The sequence below is a fragment of the Lycium barbarum genome, chromosome 11, assembly GCF_019175385.1.
Source record: "Lycium barbarum isolate Lr01 chromosome 11, ASM1917538v2, whole genome shotgun sequence".
In the NCBI taxonomy this organism is placed as follows: domain Eukaryota; kingdom Viridiplantae; phylum Streptophyta; class Magnoliopsida; order Solanales; family Solanaceae; genus Lycium; species Lycium barbarum.
Genome location: NC_083347.1, coordinates 117,615,880 through 117,623,562, shown reverse-complemented (window position 1 = coordinate 117,623,562; position 7,683 = coordinate 117,615,880). Strand labels below are relative to the sequence as shown.

The window sequence follows — 7,683 nt, the reverse complement described above, 5'->3', positions numbered from 1 at the left end:
TAGTCTTTGGATAATGACTATTTTCTTTCATCCATATTATTTAAGAAAGAATTACGCAGACTAGGAGCGGATCAAGCCCTAGGCTCTGATACCAATATAAGAATAGATTGTAGGGCGAGAACAATCGCCTACCTATTAACAACGCAGCAGAAGAATCATTGAACTCACCACCGAAAAAGTTACCCCAAGTCGAACTTCAATTCACTAGGAAACGAAGCTTAATCCACAAACTAGGTATCTTTTGTCTTCGTGTGTTTTTGTGTTTGATGGGAGAATCTTAGATATCAATATCTCCATTGAATAAGAAGAAGAGAATTTCTGTAAAGTGGAAGTTTTTCTACAGAGAAGTTAATGTGAACTTCTTGTAAACAGTTCCCAAGCCTATTTTCTATATTAATAAGCAACAATTTTATGATTTAGAGGAAAATAACTGCCCTATTAACTTCCCTCATCTTTATCTCCTCTAGATGGGTCGGGTCAGTCCACATGGGTGACCCACGACCCAATATCCAACAGGTTCAAAGGCAATCCGGATTTGAATTATCCTCCATTTTAAGTGTAAATCAGTGTATTATTGTATTCCAGATTTTCTAAGTGTATTTCTTAGATCTGGCCGTATTTGAGTGTATTCTCCGTTTTGAGTGTAAATACAGTGTATTTATATATTTTCGTAGAATTCTCTAATTGTATTTCTCAGATCAGGCCTGCTAAAAAATGAAAGCAAATTGAAACAACTGAACGACTCATTTTTTTGGGAAAGTTGCACTAAAAATGCACCTTGGGGCGTAAGTTTCAACCTTCCGGCGGTTCGTTTAGGTCTAATCTCCGAGGCATCAAAAATGCGCTTCGGGTTCCAATGTACTAAAAACACACTAGGGGGCTTATATATCGTTTATGATAAAACGCCTCCCGTCACGCCCTCCCTTCTAAAACACTGGTATCAATATATTTTAGGATCTAATAAACGCAAGTCATATGCACTTAAACTCTTTACACAGTTAATTGAACAAACATATAGTTAGTCGATCAACATGTATAAACATAACAATATGTACATTTGATTTTGTCAACAAGTTACAAGATAAAAAATCACAAGTACTACTAAAAAAGCTTGCTTGCAAATTCATCTAACTGCTCTTTTTTACATGAAGAATAAGAATGAGAAAGATCCCTTAATTCAGACAAACTCCTTCCTAACATCAAAGCTAATTTCATTTCAAACTAACACTTCACCATTTTCCCTTCTCTCAACATCTTTTTCCATCAAATTTGATTCAATTGATTCTTTCATGTACTTGAAGAAACCTGCATTGCTCCTATACATCTCAAATACCATTCCAACTTGTCCACCATGTTGAATTGTGTTAACGACGCTCGCTAACGCCCCAGGCCCCACGCCAATCACGGCTGCCCAAGAAGAGAAATAAGAACATCCCACAAAAGCAGAACCAATGGCTGCTAATCCTGTTAGTAAAGGACCTGAAATAGCTAAAATCTTGTTCAATTTTAAGGCCTTTTTCCCTAGCCTAATATACTCTTCTTGGTCTTTTTCCTTCAAGATTTTCGTTACGTGTCTCATTTCCTCCTCCAATTTCTCGTTCCAACCATTCCAATCGTCGCGATTTTCACTGACCCTTTTGGAATTACTTCGTCGTTGTTGAGGCCACCATACAGCAGGCTCGATTTTAGAAGGGAATTTATCGAGCATTGTACCGAGAAGTGGAAGTGGATAGGCTTTGTCAAGAGCCAAAACCTTTTCCATAGCTATATTGACATCAATAGTAGTCACAGGGTGACCGATTGATAAAGTTGTGTCGATTTGGTGTAGGAGATTTTGGAACAATCTTGCAGCGTTTCGTTGTTCTTCAGCGAGTTGGGACGGTTGTAATTGATTCATGATCACTAATAATCCAGTGGCAGCCAAGTACATTAAAGTGGAACACAAATTTAGTCCCAAAAATGGACTAGTACTAGTAGCTACAATTGCAGTAATTGTAGCAGCTACTAATGTTATACTATTAATTGAATTCAAAAGCATAGTGTTCCACTGGCTCCTTTGTTCACCAATATTCTTGTGCATCTCCACTGCGATCCGCGATAGCCTCTTTGATCGTGTCTAACTTCGTGATAATTACCGTATCAGGGCTTTTACTGTTCGTGTAATTTTTAGTTGAAGGGCTAGTAAGTTGTTGTTGCTCAATTTGTTTCATGTAACAACCACTTATAAAGTCTTGATGTTCTTGCATTTTGCAACATGATGATGAGGAAAAAATGGTGCATGAATTCAAGAAACTCGAAGATTGAAGGGTTGCCATTGTTTTAGAATGGATGGTGAAAATTAAGAATTCTTAAAATGAAATTGACTCTAGTTATAGTGATTTTTTAAATTTGTTGTGAAGTTTTTTGACTTGTAATTTGTTTGTGATGATGAGAAAAGAGGGTGAGGAAATGAGGTTTATGTATAGCGATAGTTGATGGTGGAACTAAGGTTGACTATTAGAAGGGAATTGTTGAACTTTTGACAAATTATCAATTACACTATGACAAATTAATTATTACACACTGTTTTTATAACATGCTCTTAGTGTCTATTTTAAGGTGTAGCAAAAACTTAAGAGACTGACTATATTGACCAAATTGAGTGAACTCCTTCGGTTACAATTTATGTGTCACAGTTCGAATTATGAAAATCAAACAATTTAATTTTGCCTGTGAATTCAGGTATAGAATATTTTAATTTTCGAAATAAAATCTACATAGTTGGAAACTATATAAAAAGTACTATAAGATATAATAATTGACAATTCAAAATATTCAAAAGATATATAAAAAAATTATAATAAAAAATTATTTGTTTGTCTCAAATACGAAAGGTGTCACACAATTTGGGACAGAAAGAGTGTTAAGCAAGTGTAAGCGATTAAATAATTACACTACACTACGTGACAAATATATAGCTACAAAATGATGACAAATAACACGCTAGATTATGAATTTAGTTTGATAACGACCACGTGAGAACGCCCAACGACATTGATTTTGTTAAGATTTATTCTAGCAAATAATAGTACATTATGTATATTGAATTTCCTCAAACGACAACTCAATATGGGCGTATTTTGTACGAAAAGAAAATGTTTCTTAAGAAATACTTTTTTGAAAAGAAAATGTTTCTTAAGAAATACTTTTTTGAAAAGTAAATTATTTTCTTATTTATTTTATGTTTAGTAAAAAGACAGAAAATATAATTTAGACAAACAACATGAAGATGGGGTGTAGTCAATGGCGGATTCAGGATTTTCATTCAGGGTGTTCGGAAAAAAAAAATATATATATATATACTGTAATTTTTTGCCGAGGGTGTTCAAAAGTTAATATAACACAGAAAATTTACCGTATATATACACTATAATTTTTTCCCGAACACGTAGATCCGCCCCTGGGTGGGGTGAGTGGGGTGGAAGAGGATGAGGAGTTGGGGGTGACTTGGGGTTAGAGGGAGAAGGGGGTCGGGGTGATGCGGGGCTAGGGCAAAGAGGTATGGGCAGGTGTAGGGAGAGGGGACGGGGTTAAGGATGGGGTGGGGGGGGGGGAGGGGGGCAACATATATGATGGACGGAATGTTGGGGTCGGGTGAAGACAATTAACATGGAATACCTTTTATAAAACTTGTTTTCCCTATGCACGTAAAAACGTCGTTTTCATGATTTTATTGAAATTTGGTTTTTTTAGAAAAAAAATATCATTTTAACCAATCAAAATAAAAAATTGAATTAAAAAATATTTTATGAAAAATATTTCCCACGACACAAACATACCCTATGAAACATTATTGTTGGTCAAAACTAAGAGCAGGTGGGTAGGTGTAAGAACATCAATACTAGTACTCCCTCGGGTTCAAAATAGTGTCCACTTCGTTGTTTTCTCCTCCGTTAAAAAAACATTAACTTTTAGAAAGAAAAAAAAATATTTTGACTACATTACTTAATCAATAAGAATTTTGCTTATTTATTGTCTTGAGTAAATAAGGACAAATTTAGAAAGATAAAGATAAGTTCTTCTTGATTTTGTAAATAGACAGTTATTTTGAATCAAAATAAAACAGTTAGGTGGACACTTGTTTTGAACCAGAGGGAGTATTATACTTAATTTGACAATTGTGCGTGCAGTGGCGGACCCAGAATTTTATACAAGCGGGTTCAATTACTGAATAAGGATCGATGGTGATAACTAATAAAGTAAGCAACGTCAAGCATAACACACTAGATTTGCCAGCTGGTCTTTTATTTGTTCTTTTTTGTTAGTAATGTGACATAAAAATAAAGTTATTTTAAACTCCACTCTTTTTTATTTAACAAAGTTGAGAAATATTTTTTGAAAAGAATCACAAAAAATATTTACATTTATTATTAAACAGATCTACCTAATTTAAAAACTTTACTTCAACAAGAATTTAAAAATTAATAGCTCTATGTAATTAACAAAATCATTGATAATTATCAGTGTTATTTACGAATGAAAGACAATATTAAAATATTTTAAACAAAACAAAAATAATATAAAAATTAACTAAATTAAAATAAACTACAAACTATATATAGTTTCAACAAATATAGTTGCATGTTGTAGCAAAAAACTATGAAACAGAATACCAAAATTCAATTTATAAAAAGTTTAATTTTGTTTGAACTAAAATAGATTTTAGAATAAAGAAAGACAATATAAAAGTAATAAATTTTACTAGCTAACAGTTGACTCTGACCCAAAAACAACAAAAAACAGCCTGTGCAATGTTATAAAAGAGAATCGATCCCGCATTGTCACTATGGAATGAACCCACTTGACCATTGCTCCAGACCCAAAGCTTGTATTAAGTGGATTCAATCGCTTTTATATACGAGATTTAGTAATATTTTTCCTTCTATAAATAGTAAATTTCCTGACGAAGTGGGTTCAATTGAATCCACTTGAAACCATGTGGGTCCGTCCCTGTGCGTGCATATAGTTTATGTTGGCACAAGAAGGCGAACTCTCATTATATATCAATCTTTTGCTTTGGCTGCTTGTCACGACCCAACCCCGTGGGTCGCGACCGGTGCCCTAGCTGGGCACCTATACGTACCCGATACCCAAATTAGCATATCAACAAAATAATATAATAATAATATTAGTGAACGCTACAGAATTTAGCATAAAAAACAGACTTGGCACACATAGGCCGATAAGGCCATCATAGAACAAAGTATCCCAAACATATGTACAGAACCCACACAGATATATCCACAGACCTCTACAGAACATAACATAATCATAAGACGGGACAGGGCCCCGTCATACCCAGAACAATGTACATATCCAGATAGCAGTGACAGACTGTACCAAAAGATGGGCTCTGAAGAAGAGAGCGCCCCAAAATAGCAGAAATGGGATCCTAAACGTGTGGATCAGCGAACCTGTCGTCTGTACCTGCGCGGCATGAAAACGCAACCCCCGAAGAAAGGGGGTCAGTACGAAATATGTACTGAATATGTAAAGCGGAATCACAGAAGTCAAATCATAATGGTTACAGAAAATGAGTACAAAATCCAGAGTGTCAAATGCATATTTCCAAAACAGACAGAATGTGTACAGAAACATATGTCATATCATATCCGGTCCCTGCCGCGGAACTCGGCAGACAGAACGTGGCCACCCTCCCGACGCTGGTGCCACTATACAGAGGAATCAGAAAAAGGGGCGTGGCCCCGTATCATAAAATGTCATATCAAAATGGCCATAACAGATCAGATTAGAATAGGCGGACATGGCACATCATACTCTACAGACCCATGTACGCGTATACCTGCCCCCTCACATCGGGACGCGGCGAACAATGCAGAGAATCACGCTTGACAACATATCCTGGCCCGGGCTCAGTGTGGGAAACATTGGGGCATCCACGAATGGAGTAGTGAGAGACTAATGCAATTTAAAAATACCATAATTGTTTTCAAAGACTCGAAGAGGCATATCAAAGATAATCAAATCCAATGAAGTCGGACGGAATCATAATAGATGCATTTCAGGTATCATAATAAATTACAGAAATATAACCTCCCTGAAGTCATTCTGAGTGTCAAGATAATTTATAAGATTTAATAGAATATTTAAAACAATATTCGTTATGCGATTAGTAGGGTATTCAAAACATTTCTTTCAAAAATCGCTTAAAAAGGAAGCTTTAGCACATTAAGGGCAAAACCGGGAATAGTGGGCCCGCCTCGGGACAAATAAGGCGACGGGCTCAAACTGTGCCCTCTAAGCTTATAGTATCACTTAAAAAGGTTCTACAAACATTCTATGACTTTCCAAGTAATTTGGAGCAAAGTTGCATAATTTTCCGGAAAAGCATACTAAAGTGGTTCAATTCCACTGAAGGAAAAACTGAGATTTTCTCTTGCGGATTCCGAGGGCCAAGAGGTCCTTCGAGGCCCGGATCCGACCCTAACACACTAAGGGCATGCCAAGGGAAGAATTGAGGTTGCTTTACATACCTTTCACGCTCCTTACGCCTTTCCAAACTCACTTCCCGTTTCGTCGAAAAACTGCAATTGGTCAAGTTTACCAATTGTAAGCTATGAATACCAAAGTTTCAACTTAATGCATATTTGGCTACCGAAATTTCGGCAGCACTTCCCCTATACATATGGCACCCCGAGAATTCAACTCGGCTATAAATCATCAACAACAACCCAAACGACAACATCAATATCAACAATGAACATTAAAAACACAAATATCCTTCAACTAGTCATTTTTCTCACAAGTTGACATAACCTTCATTCTAACCCAAACTTTCACTAATATCAATAATTTCACATTCATCAACAATCAAAATCATCACCATATAGTTCTAGAAACATTTCATATCGTTTTCCTCAAGTTATACACTCGATATACATGATATACAATTTTCCGTCAAAGTCATAACTTATGCAAAACACCAAATCTTTGGCATACAACTTCATAACATGTTTCCAACTTCCAAATTCATCAATGATCATCACAATTAACAACCAAACAACTTTATTTCCTTAATGTCGAAAAATCATACTGAAACGACATAAGTTTCTACATTCCAATTCAATACAAACTTATATCATTCTAACTTCATTTACATTACAAACATCACAACAACACTCTAACACACTAAACAACTTAATTCATTTCTATCCCAAATCAAGCACACCCTACGACCATATGTTTATTTTTCCATATCAACTAAATTCATTCAACTTTCAATTCCCATATGCATTTCATCACAATCACAACTAGAATGTAACATAAATTCAACACATTATCACCACACAACACCACACACACCCACGGCTACAAGCCTTATTCCAAACCCACTTTGCAAACTTCCATTTTTCCATACAATCAACACATTTATATATACTACAACACAATCAAAACTTCATAACACAATAAAAAGGTAGAAATTCTTACCTTTTCTTCAAGTCTTCTTCACTTGGAGATATGATCACTTTGGTGATTCTAATGCTCCCCACTCCAAAACAACTATACCAAGTTACAAAGGAACCTTGACTTAGTAGGAAATCAACAAGAAATAAATTTTTGAAGCAATATTTTTGATGGCTAATTTTCTTAGCCAAACCCGAAACCCTCTTTGTTTTTGCTCTT

General features: G+C 35.5%; 1 pseudogene; it reads right to left on the bottom strand.

The window, feature by feature from the left end:
• Positions 1-1,101: 1,101 nt before the first annotated feature.
• Positions 1,102-2,315, bottom strand: LOC132616638 (probable F-box protein At4g22030; annotated as a pseudogene).
• Between the last annotated feature and the right edge of the window lie 5,368 nt (positions 2,316-7,683).